Raw genomic sequence first — 12,718 nt, forward strand, 5'->3', positions numbered from 1 at the left:
CTCTCTTTTCAGTGTATTTTTCACTTGGCAGAGATTTGAGAGTTTTTCAGATCAGTTTCCTCCTTTTGTAAATAAGTGAAGTGAGACACAGAGTGGGAAATAACTGATCTCAAATCACACAGTGGTCTGCACAGTAAAGAGGAGAGTGAAATGAAATTCATGACCTATCAATTGCCTTCTTTTCACTCTACCAGCCTGCCTTCCATTTGCTCATTTCTGAGCCTTCAATGAGTTCCTCAAATCCTACTTAGGTTACACAGTCTACATGCTTAGTGCAATAGCTTGATTGATATTTAATAAAATGTAAGGAACTTCTTGCAGTCCGAACATCCAAAACATTTATTCATAGGAGGTGTCTGCACTGGAGATAAGCATGAATTTAACTGCTATCTCTATCCCTAACTAGCAGTGAGAATTGGGAAAAGTTTCTTAAACTCTTTGGGCCTCAATTTCCTCATTGCTTAAATGGGATAACAGTAAAAACAAATATTACCACAACAGTAATGAGTTCACAGAGATAAAATGTCCAATTTTGAGCATTTTATTGAGATGGTGCTCAATAAATGTTAAGACGATTGTATGCACGTTTGCAGGTCTTTTTAGTCAATAAGCCTAACAAGATTTAATTCAACCCATATGGAAAATGTCATCTAAGGCAGGGTTGGCCAATACATGGCCTGCACATTACTGCTCTCTGCTCCACAGAAATCCCCCCTTAGGCAAAGGAGCCTAGAGGGTCCAGGTCAGCAACCTCTGGAAAGAAGGGGAAAATAGAGTGCAAACCAGACACCAATTAACATCTCAACAAGCTATTCCACCATACTTGGATCACAAATTGTTTAATATTATAGCTGTATACATGCCTTATTTTAAGCCCCTTGAGAATAGAGGATACATTGTGTTCATTTTTGTATCATCCAAACCCATTACTTAAAGCAGTTCTTAATACAGAGCCTCATATCCATTAAGCACTAATACCTAAGTGCTAGAAGGAGGAATAGATGAATGAATCAATGCTGTTTCCACTACTGTGGCCCTGCTCCATTTCTCCTTTGTGTTCTCCCTGTTGTCGCTTTTGAGCCTAGAGCTCTGCCCCAGCCTTTCCATCGCCATCTGCTTCCATTTTCTATTGGGCAGTATTGCTTTTCTCCCGGAATCAAACCATCAGCATTGAATTAATGCTTGCTACAAACAATCCAGCCAAGTGACACTTGGGCAAAGAATTATCTACAGCATCTTAGCAGTTCCCAGCTAAATAAAACATATCATACATTCGACAAAAAACAGGATTGTGATGATCTCAGAGTGAATAGCGAGGCTTTGAGATATGAAGAACAAGGGAAAGATTACTTTCACACTGCAGACCATTAGGCCAGAAACTAGAAAACGAGAGTGATCTGTTAGCATGGTATTTGACACACCAGAAGTGCCTGCTGTCAGTGAAACATCCGTCTTCAGATCAGGCTAGCAGTCTACGAGGAGGGTTGCCAACCCCTGCCATCTGGGTCAAACCCCTGCTTCTGAGCTCCATCACTGACACCTGGGTGCTGCTTTCTGCACTTTACAGTTTATGACAAAGTCTCCAATAAAAAGCCTTGGGAAGCTTGGGTTCTGAAGACGCATGACTGTAATTTCTCTTGCCTTCTTCCGGAAGTGAAGATAAGGCGTGGTCACCGTCGGTTGAATGGAAGCAGGGCAGTCCTTTAAAGAGATGCTTCAAGGACAGAATCAGTGTTTATAGAATTGTGCCTCCCTCCCTCCTGCTAGGAACATTCACCTGCCACGTTCACATACCTGGTCTCTGACAGACCATCACATGAATTTTTTTTCAGCTCCTTCGGTAGTTTTTCAGCTGTTGTATGTCTATAGTTAACACCCAGCCGGCCTCACCTCTGCCATCAGTCTCTCCCCAGAGCTGCCTGAAGCATTGGTCTGGGTGATCCTGAGTTGCTCTGGAGGTATGATATTGGGTTTTGGTGTGAGGACGGCCTGAATTCAAATCCAGATCCAACACTGACCATGTGATGCCAGACAACTCATACAACCTCACTGAGCCTCTCTTTCTGTACCTATAGGAGTTGATTGCCATGTCCAAATGAAATAATTTGTCACATAACCAAATGACTAGAAGCAAGCCAAATGTCCCCTAGGGCTGATGATATTAATCATAGAATACCCATTCCATGAGGGGAGTTTCTTCCCCATTCATGATGTTTCCTTTGATGTGGGGGTGGCTCCACTGGCATCATCTCTGTCTTCTCTCTACTCATTTTCTTGCTCTCCCGTAGGAAAGGATAGGGGTGAATTTTCTAGTTGGTAGGTGTGTGAAGTCTGTGGCCTACTGAGAAAACCCCTCCTTCTCAGAAGTCCTTGTACACAGAGGTGGGACCTGCCTGTGCTGTGGCCTGGGTACATGAGACTGTCTAATTCTGGGGTTCAGTATTAGAGAGACCACCAGTGTTGAGCTGTTAGTGCTGAGTCCAATATCAGCTTTGTCAGTCTGAAGGTGATAGTCATTTCACCGGTGGTTCAGAACCCAGGGGAGAAAGATGGCTGCTATTTCGAGGGTCCTCTCAAATCCCCAACCTGATACCATGGAATATCATGCTGCAAGGTTAAAAGAATTTAATAGATAGCTATTTATTGACAGAACGCTAGAAGAGCGTTCACTGTATATTGTTAAGGAAAAAAACCTACAGAATAAATGTATGCTAAGACTGTTTTTGTTTAAAATACATGTATATTTATCTTTTATGTGACATGTACAATAGGAAAAATGTCTGAAATGGCAGCATGAACATCTAATAGCAGTTATTTCTGAGTCACAGGATGATGGGTCCTGTTTTCTATATTCTTCTTTTGGATTGTATACATTTTTAAAGATCTACAATGAAAGTATATTCTTATTTCATTGATTAAAAATGCTAGAGTTGTATGTACTAAAAAATAAAGACATTTTCAAAATTGTCAAAAACGCAAAGGCCTTACAATTAACTTTTCATGAGTTCATTGCTTGGTGTTAGCTCAAGTCAATATAATTATTATTTTGTGAGGACCATCTGATGTCACTGACTTAAAATGGGCAGACTTCCACAGGCTATAAATCACTTTTGAGTTTTAGAATAGGATGCAAGAAGAAAAAGCTACTTCAGAATTTAAATAATGCTGTATGCTTGGTAGGTATCAAGTAACAGGGAAGGAATAAGTGATCAATAAACAACAGATCACATGCCAGTGTAGAATTGTCTGGCTTTAAAGAATCTTAGAATTGCTCTGCTAGGCTAGTGGTAGAAAACCATAACACAAACACATTCCTTACTTCTCCTTTCTGCATGCAGACATTGGTAAGCAATGATGTCTCCTTCCTCTATACTCCAGTACAAATCTCCATTGCATTCCCCACTCCAAGAAGCCACATGTTTTGGTTTGCTAAAGCTGCCAGAAATTAATTGGCTTTCCCAATGGGGTTTTATTAGGTTACAACCTTACAGTTGTAAGTCCATGAAAATGTCCAAATTAAGGCATCCAGAGATGACTCTGTGGAAAAGGCGATGGCATCTGGGTTCCTCTGTCACATGGGAAGTCACACGGCTGGCGTCTGCTGGTCCTTCGCTCCCGGGTTGCACAGCTTTCAGTTTCTAATTCAAATGGCTTTCTCTGTGAGCATCTGTGCATCCTCCCCTAGCATCTCCGGGGTATTTCTCTCCAAGTTTTCTGGGTCTTTCTCTCTCTCTGTCCTCTCTCATGAAGGGTTCCAGTAAAGGATTAAGACCCACCTTGAATTAGTGGGTCATGTCTCGATGAAAACAACCTAATCAAAAGATCTCACCCAGAAAGGGTCCACACCCACAAGAATGGATTAGAAGAACATGGCTTTTCTGGGGCACATAACAGTCTCAAACCAGTACAGCACTATACCTCCATCACCTTTGGCAGAACAAATAAAACCACTTGCCCAACTCCCCTCAAGTCTGAACCATTTACTTCATAGATGAGGAAACAGTTACAGAAGAGAGACGTAACTTAGGACAAATTCCACAACTAAGGATTAAACTTGATGCCTGATCTTTAATTCAACATATCAAATCATGTAGTGAACACTGTGCATGAGCAAAAATTCAAGGTCCTAGCCTTTGTGGAGTTACTTAGATGAATAAGATACTCACCTGCTCTTAAGAAGATTACAGTCTACTCAGAGTGAAAAAAATGCAAATAACTCTGACACATGGCAGAAGAGAATAAAATAACATAAAAACAGCTAAAGTACAATGAGAGAACCAAAGAGAAGAGACTGATTGTGATAGGAAAGATTAGGAAAGCCAGTGCTCCATCTAATACAAGTGATAAACTATACATTACTAACATGAGCCTAGTACACAATAGGTGCTCAACAAATGCCAATTGAATAAATTAAGAAATGAATATTTAAACAGATAGATGTGTATCTGTACAGTCTTCAAATAATTTTACCTAATTATGATAGTTACACTATAGTGTACCAGACTCTTTAGGTTCTTATATACATATAGGATCTCACTGATTTTTTTCAAATCTTATGGGTACATAATATTATCCTCATTTTACAGATAGAGCAACTAAATGATTTAACATTCTATTTTATAGGATTGGCAATATTTTGAGTGATTTGCAATGATCTCATTTAATTCTCAAAACCTCCCCTTGAAGTAAGTGTTATTCTTTATGAATGAATGAGCTGAGGCAGAGAAGGTTCAATTATCTTGGCCCAAGTCACCCAGCTTGCAGGTGGAAAAGCCTATGGAGAAACCCAGGTAAACACAGGTAATCTGATTGCACTATACTGTGGAATCTTCAGGTAGAAGAACAGATAATACACACTTCTTCATACTACCCTCCAATGACTTACAGGGGCACTGAGCTATGAGCCTCAGTAGGCCTGGTCTCTGGGACAAGCAGGACCTCACAGAGGTTAGGAGAAAGAGGTCACTCATACCTTGGGAATGAGGCAGGTCTTCTGGATTGTGGTGCTTGATTTGAAAGACCAGCAACAACTGCCTTCTGTCACTGCCTCTAAGAGCAGAGAGGTGTAATTCAGACACACTCTGTAAATAGCTTTCTGATTTAGCAATGTATGACATTACTTTAAAATTACCCATGAAGGGACAAGAGCAGCTCATGTCTATATCTGCTCTTCAGCTACCCAGTTGGACCTGCCACAGTTGAGATGGGCTGGCTCTTATAAGCAGGGCAGCCAAGCTCCAAAGGGAGTGTGAAGTTCACTGTGGAAAGAAATGATTTGAGGGTCACCTAAAGCAGCTGGAATAGTCCTTTCCTCAGCACACCCAGGCGAACTCTAAAATGTTTTTTCCAGTGCAGATGGACAATTTGAGGCTGGGACAGACAACAGCATGAGTGAATGATCTTACAAACTCCTGCAAGGGCCATGAGTTTGCTTTGGCATTGGCTTCAGATGATCTCTGCAACCACAAAATCATATGGTTGTGACCATATATCCTCCTAATCCGTCATTGCATTGTCTTTAAAATGAAGACTACTAGGCATCTTGGCTCTTCCAGTTACTCTGAGCACGCCATGCTGGGTCTTGAAAAGCAAGGCGAGTACGTCTTGGAGAATGGATTGCATTTCCATATACAGGAAACTTTGAGATTAAAAGATATTCTGAGAAGCAAAAGAAGCAGAAATGAAATTAGGAATCATTGAAGTACGAGGTATCGCAAGGAATTTATGAGTAACCTGGTATGGCTGGAGAATCTGAGATATTTGGGAAGAATATGGGAAAAGGGACTGAGGGGGTAGATTAGTTTGGTTATAACAAACCCCAGAACCAGGTGGAGGAGTTTGTGTGTTTTAGCAGCTTAACATATTGGTGATCTACTCATGGAACTTTCAGGGGTTTCAAGATTGCTCAGATGGCAGAGATCTTAAATGTCCAGGTGTTCCTTGTGGGACACAATAAAATATTATTGCATTTATTGAGCCATTAAGTTACTCTAAATAATTATTTCATCTTCACCATGAAAAATAAAACTCTAAGGTAAGTATCCAAAATTATAACACTGTAACAACCATATATATATATGAGCAAACATCAAACTGAGTATAAGTCCAGAACTTTCTCTTTAATGAATGTTTGCTATTTTCACGTGTTTTGTTGTCTCCTAGCTCTCATTAGCCAGTAAGTTAGTGCGTAAATGGAGAATAACAAAAAATTAATAAATATCTATCCACGAACATGCCCATCTTTTATGAACTGAGAAAAGAATGTATTTACTCACTTTCAGAGTTGCAGTAACTGAACATTTGCTTGATTATTTATGGGTAGTTAAAAATTTTCTTCTGAATATAATTATTGCCATAGAATTTCTGTGGATATGCCATTATAAAGTTTTAAGCTTTAGTGGTATTGGAAATATAATATAAACAAGGTTTGAAGATTAAAGAAAAAGAGAAAATACAAAGAATAAGAAGTTTTTAGTATCTAATCTTTACAAATCAATAAAGAAAAGGTTTATTTTTTTAAATATGCAAATCCTAAATGAAGAAATAAAAAAACTTACTGTCATAGAAAGAGCTAGGGAAAATTAAATGAAAATTAAAAATATGAAATATATATTTTATCTAATCACATATTCAAAGATTAAATATTACCCAGTATAATTGAAGGTGCCTGGAAACACGTATTTACATATTGGAGAGAGATTAGGCTATTTGCATCAAAATTTTAAATGTACATACTCTTTAATCAGTACAGTAATTCTACTTCCAAGAAATTATCCAAAGGAATCTATAAGATATATGTTAAAGATGCTTACTAGTAATAGTGAAAATAATAGTGAAATAAAAGCTAATATGTACTGAACGATCTACCAGACACTGTAACTGTAATGAATGTAAATAAATTTTATATTCATTATCTTCTTTGGTTCCTAAAACAACACTTTGAGATAGATATTGCTATCATCCCATCTTACAGTTGAAAAATTGTTTCTTAGAGAAGGTAAACAACTTAGCAGATCACCTTGGGAAATGAAGCTTGTCATACCATTTTTTTTATAGTAGTCAAAATTTGGGCCTAACTTAATAAGCTAGGTGGTTGGATAAATAAAGGTACATTCCCACAATCGAATGTTCCTACGAAAAAGAATGAAACTGACATATATATATATTTTTTTTCTTGCATGAAGAAATATCCAGGATACATTATTAAATGAAAAAAAGTAGGTTATAGATTCATACCATTTTTTTTTATAGAAGTCAAAATTTAGGCCTAACTTAATAAGCTAGGTGGTTGGGTATATAAAGGTACATTCCTACAATCGAATGTTCCTATGAAAAAGAATGAAACTGATATATATATTTTTTTTTTCTTGGATGAAGAAATATCCAGGATACATTATTAAGTGAAAAAAAGTAGGTTATAGATGCTGTGGATATACTTATTTAAATTTATATGCATTTCAATTATGTACATCAAAATATTCACAGCAGTTATCTCGGGAGAGATTATGAGGTCTGTTTTATGAAATGAGAGTTAATTTTAATAATAAACATATTACTATTGGGGTTCTCCTGAAAATCCCCCCTCCTCCCTACATGACTTCATATCAATTTTGAAATATGATGAAATGACAATATAAACAGGACCCCACATGCACTAGTGTTATCAGTGAAGTTCACGCAGGAGAACTTCGCAGGTCCATGGGTACCAGCCTCCCTCACTCTCCAACCTTGATACAGTTGTGGAGGCTAACATCACTGCATGGGAGGAGCTAAAACCAGAAAACCTCTTTCTCCTTTCACACTCACGCCCAGATAAAGTTCCTTCTCTACTGTGGTAGACAGTGTTAGGGGGCAGAGATAGGGCTAATACAGGGAAGGACGTTTAGTTGGGAAAGAAATGCCCCCCCTACCTACAGTTACTTCTGCTCTGTGCTAAGCTGAATGAGGCCCCCAAAGAGAGCTGGGTCCCAACCACTGGAATCTGTCAACACTTCCCTATATGTCAAAAAGGACGTTGCAGGGTAAACTAAGGATCTTGCTATGGAGAGATTATCCAAGATTTTAAGGGTCCTTATAAGAAGGAGGCAGAGGGAGTCTTGCCTGCACAAGAGGATAAAGTGATGCAGTGGGAGAGAGAAAATGAGATTTGAAGATGCCATGCTGCCGACTTTGGAGATTCAGGACAAGGCCTTGAGCCAAGGAATACAGGCAGCCATTGGAAGCTGAAAAAGGCAAAAAAGTGGATTTTTGGCCCAGAGTCTCCAGAAGGTTCCAGCCCTGCCAACACTTCGACTTTAGCCCAGTGAAAATGATTTCACACTTCAGATCTCCAGGAATGTAAGGCAATGAATGTGTGTTGTTTTAAGCCACTAAATATGTGGTGATTTGTTCCAGCAGCAATGGGAAGCTAATGCACAATCTTAAAAATATTCAATAAACATGTTTACATTTTTATGCAAAATATTCAGAGTCTTCTGTTAACTATAATTTAATAGAAAATAATGCAAATCCTTCCCCTCCCTTACAGATACATAATGTAGTAAAGTCTGCTTAAAGCAGCGATCTAATTCAGTCTCAAATATACTGAGATGTTATTTACCCAGAGTAGTGGATGGAAAATGCATATAGTAAATTGTTCAAACGTTGAAAATTTTTAAAGGCCCAAAACGTCAACATTTCATCATTTGTAAGTATTTCTTAAATGAATTATGTACTTCCAGTCTTCTTAAAGACACCAGCCTGAACAAATTTGAGCTTGCAATTCTTTTTGTAATTCATTCATAAATGTAACTCTATAAAATAGGACCTATGTATTTGAATGTCCTAAATGTATTGAGATATGGTATAGAATTTTTAACATCTATTTCAAATTTCCCCAAAACTGTTGTGGTGTCTGAATTCTTTGGCCAGGTTGTTACAATTGTTCTGTCTCCCTCTTTGCTTTCTAGATGCCAGCTATCCCTCCATGCTGTTGCCTCTATGCCTGCTTTTAGCAAACTCTATCCTTTCTTAATTGCTGCTCCTAATGTAGAACTAAATAGGAAATCAGAAAACTAAGCCTGTGACAATGAAATGAGAGCTAAGCTTTCTAAGAGGCTTTCTTGAGAGTAAAGTACAAAAGGTGCTATGTAAATTGGGGATATATGTGTGGGCCATTCGAAGACTCAGTAGACTAATTGCCAGTGTCTGAAATTATCTGTTTTTCTGTCTGTCAAGTTACGAACTCTCTGAAGGAAGATATATATATATATATATGTATATGTGTACTTTTTTTTAAAATATGGAACGCTTTACGAATTTAAGTGTCATCCTTTTGCAGGGGCCATGCTAATCTTCTTCGTATTGTTCTAATTTTAGTATATGTGCTGCCAAAGCGAGCACAGGAAGAGTTATATCTTAACAATAAAATCTTTAAATAGAAATTATTTATTGTGCATCTACTATGTGTCAAGCACTAGAAAATGCTTTCAATTTCTCATATTCTGCACACACAAAAAAACTCTGATACTGTCTTGGTGTTCCAAGGTGCTATGACAAATACCACATAATGAGTTGGCTTAAACAATGGAAACTTGTCAGCTTACAGTTTTCAGGCTAGAAGGAACCCAAAATCAAGTATAAATAAGTACTGCTTTCTCCAGGAGTCTATAGTTTTCTAGTCCCGGCCACTGGCAATCCTTGGAGTTCCTTGGCTTCTGTCTCTACTTCCTGTCATCACATGTTGATGTCCTCTCTTTTCCAGCTTCTCTCACTTCCAGTTCCTCTCTATAAATGCTCCAGAAGGCTGGATTAAGGCCCAGCCTGGTTCAGTTTGTCACACCTTAACTAAAAGCAGTGTTTTCAAGAGGTCCTATTTATCATGGGCTGAAACCCACAGGGACACTGCTGGGGAAGTCAAAGACAAACTCAGCGGTCATCTTCCAGCCCTCACCAACCTGACTCCTTTTCCCCTCTTGCTTACAAGTTCCCACTCTTGCCTGTTTGCAAGGAGATGTTTTTTAATGTTTCCACTCTTGTTTGTTTGTGTGCATGTGTTTGGTACATTTCTATTTTGCAAAAAATCACAGGCAGTCCCAGCTGCTGCCAGAGGACAATGGTTGCTCACTGGCAGATCCACCCTCCCTTGGAGGGTAAAATGCCTCATCACTCAGACAGTGCAAATGTCCATCATTTCTGGTACAAAGAGAAGTATGTGAAGCTGCTGAACAGTGGACTTCCCTGGGTGGGAGCAGGCACAATTGGTCCTCATCTTTGAAGCAAAATGGGTTATGTAGAGCTTCCATCCACTGGCCCTGACCTAAGCAGTTGGCCTCCCCAGGAGATCAGCCAAGGTGGGATCTCTTCCCCTGCTCTTTTGGACTCTTGGTGCTGTGTGAGTAGTAAAGTGATCACTTGCTGACAATTTCTGTTGTTCCTGAGCCTGTGTTCCCATGAAGTACTATATAGCTACTCACTTCTCAGATGCGGATTAAGAATAAGAAACTGTCTTTGTGAGGGTACATAATTCAACCTACCACAGAAAGTTATTCCATTCTTCATTTTATAGAAATGGATATTGGGGTCAATAGATAGATGCAGTAAGTTGCCCAGGGTTGATGGGTCAATTATACCAGTTGTATGTATATTAACCCCCAATCTGGCCACTAAGTCACCCTGACACTCATGTTACTCCTTTGCAGCACCCATGACTAATACAGTCTGGTACTCAGTAGGTACTCAGCAAATGGTGATGAAATGAACACGCACCACCTCCATCCCTCTGTCTGTATCCAGCAGAGTGCATGTCATGTAATATCCAACTCACATGTTATGAAATGAAAACCTTGAATCCTGTCTGTCCCTCAAACAATGCAATAAAAGGGCAGAGCATTCACCACCAATTCCCAGGAACAGAAGCTGCTAACAAATGTATCTTGTTAGTCTGCTGTCAGGGGCAAGATTTTTATCAGGGATGTTGTATTTCTGAAGACACCAGAATAATTTCCTCTTAATAAATTTCCATCTTATTCAGAGAAGCTGAGATTCTGCCAGGAGCTCGGAGCCTCCTGGGGGTAGGGCTTGGGCAGCTTTGTACTGCTGGATTAGATGTGTGTGCACGTCTCAGAAAAGCTGACATGAACCCAGCCCATAAACGCACATTGGGGCATTTAAAACAATGGCAGAGTGACACGTGCAGCACAAGTACAGGTTCCAAGTACCCTTTTAAAAGGACCTTAAATGTGGTGTTAATGGGCTTTCTTCCCCTCCCAGTCAGTGAAGGAAGTGGGTTTGCATGTGTGCTCATTCTGCAAACAGGAAAGGAAATATTTTCCTATATCTATTTCAGATTTGATTCATGGAATTCAAAAGGCTGTCAAGGCTGCATTTTCTTTTCCATTTTGGGGTTTTCTCTTAAATTCTCCATTTGTACTATCAACCTCAAGCACTCCAAATGTATCATGAAAACATACCCAAGACGGGACTTTCTGAAGGCCATAATGGATTAATTCCTACAAGGGTTATGTGATAGCTTTGCTCGTTCAAATGTGATTGGCATTTCTTTAAATAGATCAGAACAAGCTGTCTCTCCCTTCTCTCCCCTGTTCCCTCTCCCCAAATCTTTATGAAACAGAAGAGAGTCTTTTCCTCTTTTTACTGACCCCAAGCTATATACAAACCCCAAATTCTTTTCTTTGTTCCCCTTCCCCACAAGATCACCTGGTAGGCTCCTCTGTACACCTAATAGAATGAAGAGAAATGTGATTATTTTTTTAACACACACGAAAAAATACCATTCCAGCCCATGAAGTAATTCCACTTGTGATTTAGAGGGACATGACACCTTTCCCCTGGAATTTCCCTGGGGAACAGACTAATGTCCGTATCAATGTTGTGTAAAAATTAGTATCAGGCCACAAATTATTGGCCCCTATTAGAGATTTCTCTTAAGTAAATTTAAGTTATATATAAATTTTTCCAAGAGACTTGGGTGTTTCAAATCTTCCACATTAATAGGGCATGCAAGGCTTCCTGAAATTTAACAGTAAACATGATTTGAAGATAAGGCATGGTTGCTACAAATATCGTTTCTCCTCTGTGGCAGCCAAGCTTTGAAAAATAATAGAAACGAGATGATGGATCTTAAAACTAAAGGATTTTCAGCAAATAAAAGGGTCATTATCATTAGCAAATCATATCATAAGCCCACTACTGATTCTCTAATCCATCAGGTCACCAAGAAATTTAGGAAACGATACTGGTGTAAGTGTGTGTGTGTGTGTGTTTCAAGCCACACAAGGGCAGATAGTATTTCCTCCAGTAATGCATATCTGTGTTTATGTTCCATATCTTTATTTCTTTAGTAATCAGGTTTAAGCCAGCTTTTATTGTTTCCTACATCTTTCAAGTAGCAAGTTGATATTAAACTCCAGTGTTCCTGCAATACTGAGGACGTCTATACATTACTGCCCAGTCTAGTGATTGCACATTTTATATTTTATCTTACAGTCATAAAGACTTTAACCATGCCTAGGTAGAAAAGATGTTTTCTCAGGGCATGCATATCCCTACCTTCTGGATGTTCTCATGCCCTCCTTGATGACTCCCTTCCAGAATTCTGGAATTGTCTTAATTCCATCACTCACATCCCAGGTCCCTCTCCTTCCCATTCTTCTGTTGTGACTGTCACCAAGGAACATGCCTGTCTGTTTACAGTTCAAACTGCAGATGAGAAAAGGAG

The 12,718-nt window shown here is 39.1% G+C and overlaps 1 long non-coding RNA gene and 1 other non-coding gene across 6 annotated transcripts in view; both read right to left on the bottom strand.

The window, feature by feature from the left end:
* Positions 1-540: 540 nt before the first annotated feature.
* LOC143663491 (uncharacterized) overlaps positions 541-12,718 on the bottom strand; it is a 66,581-nt gene continuing 54,403 nt past the window's right edge. For all 5 annotated transcript variants that reach the window (XR_013165960.1, XR_013165962.1, XR_013165959.1 and 2 more), the window contains 3 exons: positions 12,550-12,699; positions 4,973-5,049; positions 541-753 (listed from right to left, as the gene is read on the bottom strand). This is a non-coding gene — a long non-coding RNA (uncharacterized LOC143663491). The remainder of the gene's footprint in view (positions 754-4,972; positions 5,050-12,549; positions 12,700-12,718) is intronic.
* On the bottom strand, positions 9,275-9,381 carry LOC143663804 (U6 spliceosomal RNA). The gene has a single exon (XR_013166185.1). It is a non-coding gene; the product is annotated as a U6 spliceosomal RNA (small nuclear RNA).

Source organism: Tamandua tetradactyla, chromosome 19, assembly GCF_023851605.1.
Source record: "Tamandua tetradactyla isolate mTamTet1 chromosome 19, mTamTet1.pri, whole genome shotgun sequence".
Lineage (NCBI taxonomy): Eukaryota > Metazoa > Chordata > Mammalia > Pilosa > Myrmecophagidae > Tamandua > Tamandua tetradactyla.